The sequence below is a fragment of the Rhinolophus ferrumequinum genome, chromosome 24 (genome assembly GCF_004115265.2).
Source record: "Rhinolophus ferrumequinum isolate MPI-CBG mRhiFer1 chromosome 24, mRhiFer1_v1.p, whole genome shotgun sequence".
NCBI lineage: Eukaryota > Metazoa > Chordata > Mammalia > Chiroptera > Rhinolophidae > Rhinolophus > Rhinolophus ferrumequinum.
The window spans coordinates 29,735,694-29,749,913 of NC_046307.1; positions in this window are offsets into that span (position 1 = coordinate 29,735,694).

Below are 14,220 nucleotides of genomic sequence, written 5' to 3' on the forward strand. Positions count from 1 at the left end.
GCATTTTGATTCCAAATCTGAGATTGGAATCAAGAACATCAGAGAGTGAAAATGATTGCCCAGAGTGTTTTCTTTTGGGGGGGGTTTGGACTATTAAAAAAAAAATAATTGTTGTCATTTAAAATTTTAGTCTCATATATCTTTGATTTTGGAACTTTCTTTGGAAAAGCAGATCTGGCAGTAGTAGGCCCTTGTTTTTAACACTTGGTGGACTGGCTGTGGAATGCTGGCTGCCTTTTAGGTGGAGTGTGGGTTTCAGGTCCCATATGGCCCCATGTGTGATGGCCTGAAGGGAGAACTGAAGTGTTCCTTTTATTCTTTGTCTTCTCTGACCTAGCCTGCTTAACTCCCTTTGCTTTCTTGGGCCATGTATTCAACGGAATTTGACCTTTGCTTAATACCGTTTCCCCGAAAATAAGACCCATCCGGACAATCAGCCTCTAATGCATCTTTTGAAGCAAAGTTAATATAAGACCCGGTCTTTTATTATAGTAAAATAAGACGCTGTATTGTATTATGTTATTATCATATAAGACCCGGTCTTATAGTAAAATAAGACCGGGTTTTATATTAATTTTTGCTCCAAAAGACGCAGTAGAGCTGATAATCTGGGGAAACAGGGTAGGAAGCATTTCCGCTGAAACTCTGTAGCATCAATGGTCAAGCTCGAGTGCGAACCCGTTCTTTTCCATGGTTTTTTGAGGAATCCGCAAGAGACTAAGCATGAAATACCAGGAACACATACCGATATTGATCCTGATTTTAGAACTTTTACCCTCGAAATAGAACTGAATCAGTCTGAATTTCTGGAATTAGTAGAAAGTCTTCTACTTGGGGTGGTTGGCTTTAGGGGAGAGTATTAGATCTAGCATTCTCGGTTATAATAGGGCCACTTTGAAAAGCAAAGCATCATTTTGAATGGCTTTCATACTTGACAGTAAATTTGGAAACTTGGGAAAATGATCTCTTGTGGAGCGAAGAACGAGGTGACTCGTCAGTTCTTCACGGATTCGTTACTGCCCTCGGGCAGACATGAGCAGGAGTCATCTCTCCGTCTGCTGCTAATCAGATTACAAAGTGCTTAATGTTTGAGTCTTTAATTGAGAACTTTAAACATGATTTTCTGTTAACAGATGATTTTCATTCTGTGGGGATCGGTGCTGTTTGTATACAATTTACTAAATGTGTTTGGCTTCATGACTTATCTGAAGCTCTGTTTGGAAGTCTATAGGTCTGTCCAAGTGGTAATACTCTAGGATTAAAGTTTTCTTCAAGGCAGACGGTTGCACAACACTGGACCTGAAGGGTGCCCTTATCTATGGGAGGTTCACCCACCCCCAGCTAGCTCATCTGTTGGTATTTTTCAGGCTTCAAATTCCAGTTAACTTTCAACAGGAGAACGCAAAGCTTTTTCAATGTATTAATGTTAATATTCTCTGTCAGATGAATTTGGAGCCACAATTTTGGAGCCACAATACTAACTCACGAAAGGGTCAGTACTACAGTAGAAATTCCTAAGTTTACTTTGTTCTTTCCATGAGCTTACTCATAAATCGTTTACTGAGACCTCACTGTGCTGGAGTCCTATGATGGTTACGTAATACACCACCCCCGCCCTCAGGTGCCTGTGGTCCAGTGGGGAAGATGGTACCAAACGCTATCGTGATACAGGGGCATGAGTGCAGGGCCAGGACCTGCCGGGTATGCAGGGAGCACAGCCCAGCTCAGTCTAGGGAAGGGTGGGGTAAGCTTCCTTGTGCAGGAACATGTGCGTGGAGACCTGACGGAAGGGAAGCGTTCTGCAAGGAGGGAACAGTGTACACGTGCCAGGAGGCAAGAGAACACAGCTTGTTAAGTGAAAGCTGCCTTTTCATTTTCTTCATTAGGTTTGGGCGAGGAGTGTGGTTGGGAAGAAAAGAGTCTGGAGCATTAAGCAGGGGCCAGATGGCTTTGTAAACTGTGGAAAGGGTTTACAGTCTGCCTGAGGAGTGTTGGGTGCCATGGAAAGATTTTAAGAAGGGAAGTGATGTATGAATTCCGATGCATCTAGAGATTCGTGTAACCACCCCACAGTTAGGATGCAGAACAATTACGTCACACACCCCACCCCCGACTCCCTTTTCCTGTGTCCATGTAGCGGGGTTGGCAAAGGACACCTGAGTCAAATCTGACCCATGGTCTCTTAGGGTCCAGACGCTAAGAATGGTTTTTATATTTGTAAAGTGTCAAAAGAACAAAATCAACAAGCAAAAATATAAGAATAGGCAACAGAAACCATATACAGCTCACAAAGCCTAAAATATTTACTATCTGGCCCTTTGCAGGAAACATTTGCTGACCCTCTGCTTTACAGTCATGCCCTGGCCTCACCCCTAACCCACAGAAACCACTAGTCTTTCTCTGTCGCTGGTTTTGCCTTGTGGAGCATGTTGTATGCACGGTGGCAGCATGTAGTATGTAGCCTTTTGAGACTGTGGAGAGCAATGCCTTTGGGGTTCATCTGTGTTGTATTCGCCAATAGTCTTTTCTTTCTGTTGCTGGGTGGGGTTCCATTATATGGATGTGCCACCATTGTTTGTTCATTTGCCTGTTGGGGGACGTTTGGGTTGTCTCCAGTTGGGGGCATTTATGAATGGAGCTGTTGTGAACATTCAGGTATAGATTTTTGGGTGAATATACATTTTTGTTTCTCTGGGGCGTTTGCCTGGGAATGAGATTGCTGGGACATATGGTAAGTGTACGTTTAACTTTATAAAACACCGCCAGACTTTCAGAGTGGCTCTACTAGTTTGTATTCCAACCAATGATGTCTGAGAGTTCCGGTTGCTCTTTATTGTTGTCAGCACTTGGTATGTCAGTATTTTTTATTCTAGCTGTTCTCATAGGTGTGTAGTAGTAGTTCCAGGTGGTTTTAATTTGCATTTCCCTGGTGGCTAATGATGCTATCTTTTCATATGCTTATTTGCTGTTGTATATCCTCTTTGGGGAAATGTTTGTTTTAATCTTTTGCCATGAAGAAAACCTTATAATCTTATTATGAAAAGAGTGGGGGAAGCGACATGATCAGGTTTGTGTTTCAGAACCTCACTCTGGAGGCTTGGAAACCAATTTGCCGGTTGCTGCAGATGGTGATGAAACGACCTTGAGCAGGTGACAGTGGAGAAAAGAGTAAGGCTTCAAGAGAGATCCAGGAGTTAGAATTGGCAGGGGGCAAATGGTGGGTAGAAGACACAGGAAAAAGTCAACGATGCATGGGAAAAACACTCATCTGAGTGTCCCCAGATGTGTTTATAAAGATGTTTGCTGCACAGTTTATCATGGGGGAAAACATGATACAGGTACAGTGGCATAAAATGTATTCATGGAAAAGACAAAGTAGATCTACACGTGTGGACATGGAAAGACCTACAGAATGTTTTCAGTGTAAAACAATGGGTTATAGAACAGTACAGAGGGTGCCCAAAAAATGTATACACATTTTAAGAAAGGAAAAAACTATTAAAATTGTAATACTCAATATAAACCAATAACAAAAGATGACTTCTGCAATTACAAGACGTGCTCAAAGTGGTTACCATCAGCGTAATTTTGATACAGTTTTTTCCCTTCTTAAAATGTGTGTACGTTTTTTTGGCACCCTCTGTATTTAGGAGCACTTTTACTTTAAATACATGCTAGTTATGTGACACAGAAATGCACCATGGGGAGGTGTACACCCTCAAGAATTGGGTCCTAGCTCAGCAACTTAGTTGCGGTGTGACCTTGGGCACATTGTTGAACCTCTCAGCACTTGATTTTTCATCTGTGAGACTCATAATAAAATTTATCTTGAAAGCTTGTTAGAAGGATTATATGAACTAATGCATGAACACTCAACACGGGCTTGATGTGCAGTAAGCCTTTTGTGAGTTTTAGGTACTATTACTGTCAAGTTTATTTTTGAGTGTAAAAATACCTTTAAAGCTATATTCTTATCTCTTACCAGGGCGATCTCTTGTGTGCATATGGGATATTAGCATTGTTTAAATTTATAAAAGTGTGTATGTTAATAGTATTATACCATTTAAAGAAAGAGACACCGCCCTTCCCTCTGGAACCTTGAGAACCTGGAGTCTAGAGAGAGTCTTCCTCTTGCTGATTTCCCGCAGACCTGCCTTTGGGGTTGGGGGCGTCAGGTTTCAGCCTTACCTTGATAACTGCCCCTAAGGTTCTGGGAGAGCTGAACACCCGGCTTGTGACTTGAGTTGGGGTTGGGGCTGCTGATTCTGAAACAGCCTTCAAGGAGGCTGGGGGTGGGCTGTGGTACTTTGGGTGTTAGTGCCTTTTGAGAACTGAAGATCGTTCCTGGAGCCTGGAGAAAATCACCCAAGGGAGGTAACCTGCATCCCTAAGGATTCAGGATCGACCAACTTCGTGAGCTGACTTGGGCATGCAGCACTGCCTGAAAATTGTACGCTAATACTCATTCTCCCATTTGGAGTCAGCAGTTTTCATACCTTCTCCACTCTTTAAACTTACACCTTTTCCCCACCACTCTGCCTCTCGGGAACTGTCCCTCCCTGGTAGAGGATGTAGGAGCCACCAGTTAAGAACGTCTTCAAATTGCTACCATTTATTCTAGAAGCTTCCAGCACCTTGCAACAGAGGTGTCCCTCCTGCTATGAACGACTACTCCCTCCGCCTGTGCTCTGGTCACTGAAGTATAAGAGACACAGCTGCTAGATTGTTGGTGCCTAGAATAAAAACTGTCTGTCTGGCCCCAATATCCAGGCTGTTCCCTCCCACCCCCAGCTTCTTTGAGATATAGTTGACATACAACATTGTGTAAGTTTAAGGTATGCAACATGTTGATTTGATATTGTAAAATGATTAACCACCATAGCGTTAGCTAACATAACGTCACGTAATTACCATTCTTTTTTGTGGTAAGAACATTTAAGATCTTTTAGCAACTTTCAAGTACATAACATGTTTCCCCGAAAATAAGACCTAACCAGAAAAGAAGCCCTAGTATGAGTTTTCAGGATGCTCGTAATATAAAATAAGCCCTACCGTATTTCCCTCGAAATAAGACTGGGTCTTATATTAATTTTTGCTCCAAAAGACCTATTAGGGCTTATTTTATATTACGAGCATCCTGAAAAATCATGCTAGGGCATCTTTTCCGGGTAGGTCTTATTTTCGGGGAAATACGGTAATACAGTATTATAAACTGTAATCGCCATGTAGTACATTAGATCCCCGGAACTCATAACTGGAAGTTCCTACCTTTTGACCAACATTTCCCCATTTTCCTTACCCCCCCCACCCCAGTCCCTGGTAACCACCATTCTACTCTTTCTGAGTTCAACTTTTTTAGATTCCAAATATAAGTGATATCATACAGCATTTTTTCTGTCTGACTTTGCATAACGCCTTCAAGATCCATTCATGTTGTTGCAAATGATGGCAGAATTTCCTTCCTCACAGCGGAATAATGTTCCACTGCATATATTCCATTGTCTACATAAACCACGTCTTTATCTAATCTCTGTTGATGGACACGTGATTATTGTGAATAAGGCAATGAACATGTGAGTGCAGATAGCTCTTGGAGATCCTGTTTTTATGACCTTTGGGCATATACCCAGAAGTGAGATCGCTGGATCATTTGGTAGTTCTAATTTTAATTTTTTGGGCAATGAGTTAAGACTCTTAGTGCTATATCCACTGTTCATGAATTATGAAGTTTTCCAGTCTGGCTGTTTGGAACGGACACTTCCCAGCCATGTGTGGGCTCCGGGCGTTCTTCCCTCTAATCCTTTCAGGTCGTTTTCGCCCGTGCAGGCCTTGAGCTGTGCTCTTCTGAGTACTGGAGGGAGAGGGAGACCCTCTGCACGTTTCCAGGGTTTTCTCTGTGCAGCAATCTCCTCCAGCGCTCTGCCCTGCAAACTCTAGCTGCCTTGGCCTCCCCTGACTCTGCTGTCTCTCAACTCGTGGGGTGGCTTCGCTCTGCCTGGGACCCCTTTTTTCCCCCACTCTGTGGCAATCATAGGACACAGATCCTTTATTTCCTATTCCTCAGGGATCGCTGTCCTTTGTTGCCTGATGCCTATTTTCTTAGAAACCATTGTTTCCTATATTTGTCCTGTTTGTTGTTTCAGGCCGGAGGGTAAATTGGTCTTGGTGGGATTGAAAGTTCCTCCCAGGTGTCATTTACTTTTTTTTAACTGAGGTAAAATTCACAGAACATAAAATTCACCATTTTAACCATGTTAAAATGTACCGTTCAGTAGCTTTTAGTACATTCCCAATGTCGTGCCACCATCACCACTATCTAATCTCAGAACGTTTCGTCACCAGAAAAGAGAAACCCGTTATTAGGCAGTCATTCCCCGTTTCATTTAAGTTTTAATGATGCCCCACGGCCCTTGGGATAAAGTGGCTCCCGAGGCCACGTGGGAGATGAGGTGTGATTCCTCTCCCGGAAAGCTCTTCCCATTTGCGGGGCTTCTACCTATCCATCTTTCAGCTCTCCACTGAGACACTTCCCTTTCGGGAGCCTTTCCTGATAACCCAAGATTCGGCGAGGTATCCTCCTATTTGCCCAATTCATCCCAGACACGTAAACTTCTAGCACTTCGCACACTGAGCTGTGTCTGCCCGTTTGTCCCGCTGTCTCCTGGGCAGCCCTCATCCCCTCCCCTGCCACACAACTCCATCCTGTTTGTGTTTTCTCACAGCCCCGCCCACCTGTTGACTGAGAAGGTCCAGGTCCTCAGGGTGGAAATGTGAACTTGGTTTTCTTTCTTCAGTAACTACCAATGGTGTTTTGTTGACCTCTCTGCCCTGCTAGAGGTCAACTGCATCTTAACAGATTCCATAGCTTTCTAGTTATTTTGGTTAAAATTCAGTTTTGGCTTGGACTATGTCTCAGTCTTGTTCACTTTAAAACTTCAGTCTCAAACTCACTGTAAGCTCTCAGTCCCCAGACAGGCTTGAGATGGGACTGAAGACGTGTGGTACATGGTCTGCTCTCCACACACCTCCCCTCTCCCCTGAAGCCCAGTGCCAGGGAGGACAGCTGGAGGGAGGAGAGAATCTGCTGGTGGGACAGGCCACACGTTGGTCATGGGGAGTATCCAGGCTTCGTGCTGGGTGTTGGGCTCTACGTGATGCTGGTAGCCTCTGCTCTCTGTAGGGGCATGTGTGGCCACTCAGTTCTCTATGTCTGCGGACCCCATCCCTCCCGAGAATGGCAGCCACACCTCTTCCCATGCCTTTCCCAGGTGGGGTCTCCTGTTGCTTGGTCCAGGGGCCATCCACGGCCTCTGCCCATCCATTAATAGCCATTCGGTTCCTTTCCGTACACTTTTGAGGACCACAGAGAACGGGTTGGGGTCAAGGTTGCCAGGCATACCACATCAGAGGATCTTCAGGCAGTCTGCTACTCCAGCAGGGGAGACATCTCCGGACCAGGAGCAGGTACCAGTGTTGAAGTTCAAGTCCCCACACGCCAGTGATCCCCCTTCCTCCTCCTAGTGCTGTGAGAAGGTTGAAACAAACACACCACATTGACAGGCGCCCAGAATACTGCGCCAAGAGCCCTCTAACCCCACTTGGCTCCGTGGTGGCTCCAGGTAGGCCTACAGTTTCTAAGATGCCACTCTCCCCTTGCAGGTCTAAGTCCTCGTGTGTGGTTCATTTAGAGCTACTCTTGCCTACAGGAAGGGGAGGAAGCACTCCCTCCCACCATGGACGTGGCTTTTCCCTGCAGACATCCAAAGGCGAACCACCTCCTCTCTCAGACCCTTTCCTGTCCTGACGGTTCATGCTCACAGGGCTGCTTCTGGCAACTCTTGGCAAGCCCAAAGCTCACTTTAGAACGTGCTGCATTTAGTGGCTTTTGAGGACCAATTAGCCACGTTTGTGCTCCAGCAACAAATGGCAAATCTCCCACCCTGGCTGCAGCTAGAGTGAATGCCTGCAGAGGGGTTGTCTTTGAGTTTCCAAGTCCAAAGCCTCGCCTGGGGTAGACAAACAATGAGTTTATGGAATTAAACTATAGCAGGCAGTAGGACAGCAAAGTCGCTTGTCCATGTCCCTATGTGCACAGGCTCCCAGAAGGATTTGTGCCTACACTCCCTGTAAAGTGGCCTGTCTTTCCCATTAGAGGAGCCCGGATGACTAGCCACTTCTCGGAGCACACAGTGGAACAGGCTGCACAGGCCCTGCCTTCCTCCGGAGCCTGCAGAGTTGGAGGGGTTTCCATGGCGATGGCATGCACCGCACTGTTCCTCCCCACCGTCCCTCCCCTCCCTCGCGCAGCCCCACTGCAGAGGTAGGAGCTGACTGCCATTGGTACGCTGCTCAGAGCCCAGGCCACAGCTGGCTTCTGGCTTCCTGCACGCATACACTGGCACAGTAGAAGCGGCAGCCCATTGGGGGCACCATGGGAGACTAACCCAGGGGAGTAGTCATGGGCAGGGCTCAGAGTTAAGAGCATCTTCATCTCCCAGAAGGATCCTGAGCTAGTTAAGCACGCTGTTCTGCAATCCTAGGTTGAAAGCTGGCAGTTGTAACTAGGGCAGGAAAACAAACCGTCTTTCAGTCCTGACTTGTACATAGAGGCAGAGGGGTGAGGGTGGTGTGCAGGGATGCTGAAGGAGATAGTTGGCTGGAGGGAGATGGGGAAAGCAGGCATGAAAGGGAGACGGAAAGAACTGGGAACGAAGAAAGCAGCAGGCAACACCACAGGGCTTGGCACCTAGCAAGTACTCAAACAGGACTGTTGACTTTTATGGGAGGAATGTATTGCTTGCACGGTTAATAAATAATTGACAAAATCTAAGGCTCATCCTGACATGGCTGCCGTAACAGAATACCACACACTAGGGACTTGGACAAAACTTTATTTTCTGACAATTCTGGAGGCTAGAAGTACAAGACCAACGTGTGGGCAGGGTTGGTTGCTTCTGAGGCCTCTCTCCTTGGCTTGCTGATTGGCTACCTTCCCTCTGTGTTGTTTGTGTCTTCATCTCATAAGGACACCCGCACAGCCACCCTAAGGACCTCCTTTTAAATGAATTACCTCTGTTAAGGCTCTGTCTCCAAACAGTTACATTCTAAGCACTGCAGGTTAAGACTTCAACACATGAACTTCGGGGCTGTTAGGTGGCAGGAAACACTACTCAGCCCGTGAGAGATGTCACGTGTTTCCATTCAAGAGGTGAGGTGATGTGCTAGTGACAAAAACATAACGTACACTTCACTTTTAAACCTGTTAAAACTTTGAGAGAGATGATTCTTGACAAATTCTGAAAAAGTGGTAGGCACTTTGTTATTTAAAATTTTATCTAGAAGATGACTTAATAATCCTGTTTATTTGTATTGTTTCAAATCTGCATAGTCCAAGTCCCTTCATTTATGCAGAAAATATCTACTGAGTGGGCACTATGTGCCAGGCACTGTTCTAGGTAGTAAATACTGAACCAAACAGATAAAAATCTCTGCCCTTTACCCTAGCCAGAAGAAACAGACTGTCTACAAAATAATAGTAAGTTATACCATATTCTAGAAAGTGATAGGTGCCATGAAAAAAAAAAAGTAGGGACGAGGGTATGTCTAGTGGGTGAATGGGTAGATGAGTGGGTTGAAATTTTAAATAGAGAAGTTATAGAGGGCCTCTTGGGGAAAGTATTATTGAACAAAGATTGGAAGGAGGTGAAGGTAGAACCCTGCGGATATCCAGCGCTAGGATTATCCAGGCCGAGGGGAGAGCAAGTGTAAAGGCCCTGAGGCAGGAATGGACTTGGGTATGCTTGAGGGATTGCAGAAAGGGCAGCAGGGCTGGAAAGCAGTACATGATTAGGAGAGGGTTGGGAGTCAGCGCACCATAGAGGTAGGCAGGGGCCAAATCAGGTAGGATCTGGGGGGCCGTGGGAATGAGTTGGGCCTTATGTGTAGGTTCCTGGGGAGCCAAAAGGTTGTTGGAGACAGGGTGGTGTTGAGGTGGGAAGATAGAGAGTGGGGTACTTGAAGATCAGATTCCGGAGAGTTGGAAGGTCTGGGTAGTGATGTCTAGGAGATGACCACAGCACTGAATGACTGAGGTAGGTGGAAGATGGGCTCGTTGGAATTTCTAGAGCAGGGTCTTGGAAGGAATAGACAGCATGAAGGAGCAGTGTTAGAGAGCATGGCAGTGAGTTAGAAACCAAAATTCAAGGAGGGAAGGGAATGAATGACTCTGGTGTTCGCGGTAAGACAGGAAAAGGATGATGCAATCGGATGACCTGAGATTGCATAGGGGAAGGAGAGGGGTTTAGGATAGAGGGACCATGGCCTGGAGCAGCAGTGAGAATCCCTGTTGGGGGTAAGGGTGGACCAGGGGCCCCCTCTTCACTGATGCTTTTGGGAGGTCAGGGGAGGGTTGATGATTGGAGCAGGGATGGCAGTCAGGGAGCCTAGGTTTCCTGTAGGTGTGCAATATGACTGTCTTTTAGGGTACCGATATTAATGACTCAGATTTATTTATTTTAATGAAATATAAATGGGGGTGTCACTTCTTAATACTAGGTTTCTTAGCCTAGATGAAATCGAGTGAGGATTTTTTAGAAGTTCTTTTCCCGAGAAGTGGAATAGTAGTTAGGAATTAATAGTTTGTGCTCCTTGGTCTTTTCAGAGAGGCATCTAGGATTGAGACAGAGACTCTCTTATTGCTTGTAGGAGTCTTTCTTGAGGTTCATCATTGCCCTGATAGGTTGCATCCGGGGCATAGAGGAAGGAAAAAGTGACTTAGAAGACATGCAGTTGCCAGGAAAAAAAGGAGGAAGAAAAGGCATTCGTGAAGTTAATAGGAAAGTTTCAGGTGGCATTCACTGCCTGGAGAAGTGACTCTCATGGAGGCCAGGCCCCGGGTTCCGTGGCCCTGCAGACAGTGTATTACAGAGCAGTGGTTCTGCAAGGGTGTCCAGAGACCCCGGGCTCCCTCAGGACTGTTTCGGGGTGCATGAGGTCAAGACTATTTCAACAGTAGTACTCATCTGTTATTTGCTGTTTTCACACTCATTCTCTCACAAGTGTATCCTGGAGTTTTGCAGAAGCAATATGAAGTGTGCTATCACAGCAGACTGAATGCAAAAGTAGAGAGGAGAATCTAGCTGTCTTAAGCCAGATACTACAGAAAACTGCAAAAATGTAAAACAATATCAGTCTTCTCACTAAATATTGTTCTATTTTTAGGAAGATAGAGCTATTTTTCATGAAAATATGTTAATGAACAACCAGAAGGTTGTTACTGCAATGTTTAAACCAGTAAATATTTAAAAAATTCCCACTGGAGTTTCTAATAGTGTAAATGTTGATAAATACAATCTTTCTAAACAAAAACTTTTTGCGGTCCTTTAAGAGTGTAAAGGAATCCTGAGACCAAACAGTCTGAGAACTTGTGGTGAGTGGATAAGAGGCCAGGCTTTGGAGTTAGGGTATTTGGGCGCAGACCCAGGCTTTGTGATCTTGGGCAACTTACCGAACCTCTCTGAGATTTAACATCCTTATCTGTAAACTGGGCTATCTCATGCAGTTACTATGAACAACAAATGAAATAATATGTTACCAGCATTTTGCACAGTGCAGGGCACAGAGTGATCATTTCATAAATGATTGTTTCATCAAATAGTGGTTTGATTTCATAAAATAATTAATGCATATAACTATTATGTGTTCTAAGTGCTGTGAAGGATGTAAAATGCTCTTACACTGAAAGGGTTTGCTTTCTGCAGGGGAGAGATTTTTGGGTTTGTGGTTAGCACCTTTGGGTCAAATGCCCAGCTCTACGCTGGACCGACAACCTGACCTTGAGTGAGCCACTTCCTATGGGCTGAAGTTAGATACTAAAGCATCCATGATGGTGGTCCACTGAGGAGACAGTGAGTTCCCACTTGTATCTTTCAGGCATCACTGCCTCTTGCCTTCAGTGTAACACTTGATTTTGTCCTTCTCCTCGAAAATTATGCTAAGTCCTTGGCTTTCCATTTCCAGAATCCACTTTTCTTCTCAAGATAATGTTACCAGGCCACTAGAGGGCACCTCCGGCCTTCTTTTTCATTCTTTTGCTGCTTTCTCTAATTTGGAAATGTTCTTTCAGTTAAGATGGGTGGCAAGTCCAGATTTTTATGTCTTCAGGACACTCTCAGCTTGGTGAGTGTGGTCAGCTTTGTCTGAGAATCCTGATTCTGTTTTTATCATTCAATACACATCGACAGAGACCTCTTTAAAAACTGGGGTGCAGGGTTTGGTGGAAGGAAGCTTGTGGTTGTCACCACCATTGCTTGACATTTATCAACCATCTACTTCATGCCAGGATTGTGCTAACTGCTTTATGTGCACCATTGCATGAAGTTTCAGAGCAAATGCCACAGGTGTGGGTATGGGCACTCATTTTATTATCATTAGTTTCAGGTGTAAAAGCAACGTAGCGATTAGACATTTGCACACCTCACAAAATGATAACCCCAACAAGTCTACTACCCATCTGACACCATTCATAGATATTGCAATGCCATTGACTATATTCCCTATACTGTACTTTATATTCCGTGACTGTATATTTTTTTAAAATTATAGTTGACAGTCAGTATTATATTAGTTTCAGATGTACATGGGTACTCATTTTTAATAGTTGGAAACCTGGACTCTGATTGATTAAGTAACTAGTGCAAAGTTCAGCTAGAAGGTGATGGGGCTGGTTCAAATCCAGGAGAAGTGTGCTGATTGCAGAGGAGGGTGAGATGGCTGTGAGCTGGAGGGAAAGAGGCCTGGGCCTGGTGGGAGCAGGATTTGGACAGAAGGAGAAGACCAGAGAGAGTTTGGGCAGGCTGGGGAATTACACTTTGTACTATGAAATGGTCTCCCGAGGGGAATGTCCGGCCCTGGCTGTAAGCCCTTAAAGCAGGGAACAGCTCTTACTGTTCTAGCATAGTGGTTCTCAACCTTAGCAGACACAAAAAACCCTTTCTGTAGTAAGTTTTTACAATACTATACTCCCTTTACTATCCTGAAGTGAAATTCAAAAGCAGTATATATCTATGTTTATATATATGCTTACATATAATACAAAGGAAAATACTAAAATGGGTATCAGGGCTACATACCGGGGGTGCCAAAAAATGTATACAAGTAGACACTTTGGTCAGCGTTGCTCAAGCAGTAGTTCGTCATAATCAGAAGTGTCTGGATGCTGATGGGAACCACTTTGAGCACCTCTTGTAATTGCATAAGTCAAATGTGACTTGAATTCATCTTTTTTATTGGTATATATTGAGTATTACAATTTTAATACAGTTTTTTCCTTTCTTAAATTATGTATACATTTTTTTGGCACCGTCTGCATAGTAGGTAGTATATGTAAATCCGCCAGCACAAAAACCGCCTCCACAAATTTCCGAAGTGTCCACCAGGGGGCGGCATACCTCTTCTACTGTGAACACCTCACACAGTCCAACTGGGTGACATTGGGGTGTTTTCCTCCTGCTAGTAATCGCCTCATGTTAGACTCCTCCTAAGGAGGCATGATTGTCTCCCTGAGGTCCCTTGAATGGTAAGGGAGGGGGTGAGAGTGGGATATAAAGAGAGGAAGTCGCAGAATATGGAGCTGATCCTCAAGTCATGGTGATAGATTTCTGGTCACATAAACACCATGATTAGAGTCATGTGCTTTAGTCTTAGTTTTATTTATTTAGTCATTTGCTTAAAAAGTGATTATGAAGTAACATGTTGGTTTTATTTTCATTGAAATTATTTTTGCGGTTACTTTGTATTATAGTAAGTGTTAAGTATACATTTAATAATTTTCTTTAAATTGACTCAATTTTTATCTAACCTAAATACATATATTTAAATGGAAACTTTAAATTAATACATAAATGGCAAACTTGTATATCACTTGGCATAATTAGAAGGTAACCTAAAAAAATACCCAAAGAAAATAAAACAATGTTGTTACTTATACTGTTTCCCACCAAAGGTTCATTCTCTCTCCATAAAAACGGAGTTTAACAAGTGCTAAAGAGATGTTAGACATATTTGGGCTGAACCCAGGTTGTCCTTGAAGTAATCAGAAGGACCAAAAGAGAAATGAAAGGGACTATTTTTCTTATTATTTAAGAGAATCCACATTATTGAAAGCTTTCACTGTGTATGCCTGAAATCATCTCTCATACAACAGTAGACAAAACATTTCTT